General features: G+C 36.9%; 1 protein-coding gene across 2 annotated transcripts in view; it reads left to right on the top strand.

Moving 5' to 3' along the window:
* The window catches only part of TPST1 (tyrosylprotein sulfotransferase 1), a 121,045-nt gene that overhangs the window by 34,043 nt on the left and 85,016 nt on the right, over positions 1 to 1,986 (top strand). The window lies entirely within an intron of this gene.

Genomic DNA, 1,986 nt, shown 5'->3' with positions numbered 1-1,986 from the left:
TTCTTTCTTATAGCTGGATAATACTGCCTTGTAGGGATATACCACATTTTGTTTATCCATTTATCAGTTGATGGACATTTGGTTGTACCTGCTTTTTAGCTTTAAGTAATAATACTGCGAGCATATATGTACAAGTTTTTGTGAGGACTTCAGTTCTCTTGAGTAGATTTGCTTGATCACTCTATGTTATAATTGTATGTTTAACCTTTGAGGAACTGCCAAAGTGTTTTCTAAAGTGACTGCACCATTTTACAATCCCACTAGCAGTGTATGAGGGTTCTAATTTCTCTACATCTTTACCAACACTTGTTGCTATCTATTTTTGATTGTAGTTAGCTAATGGGTGTCAAGAGTTATCTGATTGTGTTTTTGATTGGCGTTTTTCTAAAGACTGTGGAACATCTTTTCTTGTGTTTATTGACCATTCGTGTGTCTTTTTTGGGGGAAAATATGTATTCTGATCCTTTGCCCAATTTTTAATTGTGTTGTCTGTCTTTTAGTTTTGAATTGTAACAATTCTTTGTATATTCTAGATACAAATTCTTCACCAGATATGTACCAGTAGAACCTCTGTAAGTTGACCACCCAAGAGACTGTAACAAACTAGTTAGCCTATGAAGGTGGTAAGCATAAGGAACTAGGCCTAGTACATGTCTAGTTATGAAATTAGATCAACTTAAGTAGTGGTCATTGTAAGGAGATGGTCAATGATGGATGTTCTACTGTAATTTGCAAATTTTTCCCTCCATTTTTTTGATTTGTCTTTTGCTTCCTTGGTGATGTTCTTTGAAGCACAAGAGTTTTAAATTTTGGTAAAATGCAATTGATCTATATTTTCTTTGTTGCTTGTACTTTTAGTGTTGTATCTAAGAAATTATTACCTAACCCAAAGCCAAAGTACATCTGTTTTGTTGTAAGAGTTTTTCAGTTTTAGCTCTTACAGTTAGGACTGTAATTCATATTGAATTGATTTTGGGGAATGGTGTAAGGTAGCTATCCAACTTCATTCCTTTTGTATATGGCTATCTAGTTGTCTCAGCATCATTTATTAAAAAGACTGTTCTTCCTCACTGAATTGTCTTGGCAGTCTTGTCAAAAATCAGTGCACCATAAAGTTCACTTATTTCTGGACTCACAATTCTATTCCATTCATCTGTGTGTCCATTTTGATGTCAGTATTACATTGTCTTTTTTTTCAAGACAGAGTCTTGTTTTATCTCCCTGGTTAGAGTGCAGTGGCCTCCTGGTGGCTCACTGCAACCTCAAACTGCAGGGCTTAAGCAGTCCTTCTGCCTCAGCCTTCCAAGTAGGTGGGACAATAGGCACATACCACCATGGCCTGCTAATTTTTCTAGTTTTTGTAAAGATAGTGTCTTGCTCTTGCTCAGGTGGTCTCGAACTCCTGACCTGAAGAAATCCTCCTGCCTCAGCATCCCAGAATGCTAGGATTATAGGTATGAGTCACTGTGTCTGACCTAGTATTATTAGTGTCTTATTACTGTAGCTTTGTAGTTTTGAAATTGGGAAGTGAGTCCTCTGACTTTGTTCTTGTTAAAGTTATTTTGGCTAGAGTAAAATTTTATAAATTTAAATTGGATCAAGTAACACTCTGCTTGAAAAATCTTTAAATCAGCCGGGTGTGGTGGTTCACTTTGGAGGCTGAGGCGGGTGGATTGCCTGAGCTTACAGGTTTGAGATCCCGTCTCTAAAAAATAGCTGGGCGTTGTGGGGAGTACCTGTGGTCCAAGCTACTTGGGAGGCTGAGGCAAGAGGATCACTTGAACCCAAGAGTTTGAGGTTGCCGTGAGGTAAAACGCCATGGCACTCTACCAAGGGTGACCAAGTGAGACTATATGTCTCAAAAAAAAAAAAAAAAAAATGAAAGAAAGAAAGAAAAGAAAAATCTTTAAATCAGTGACATCTAATTATAATATATCCAGCATCAAATTTCATCTCTAACTTGATCCATAAAATTTATGATCTGAC

This window comes from Otolemur garnettii, unplaced genomic scaffold (genome assembly GCF_000181295.1).
Source record: "Otolemur garnettii isolate 467f Iridium unplaced genomic scaffold, OtoGar3 scaffold00077, whole genome shotgun sequence".
Classification (NCBI taxonomy): domain Eukaryota; kingdom Metazoa; phylum Chordata; class Mammalia; order Primates; family Galagidae; genus Otolemur; species Otolemur garnettii.
The sequence above is the reverse complement of the archived record's forward strand: the minus strand, read 5'-3'. Positions and strand labels throughout refer to the sequence as shown.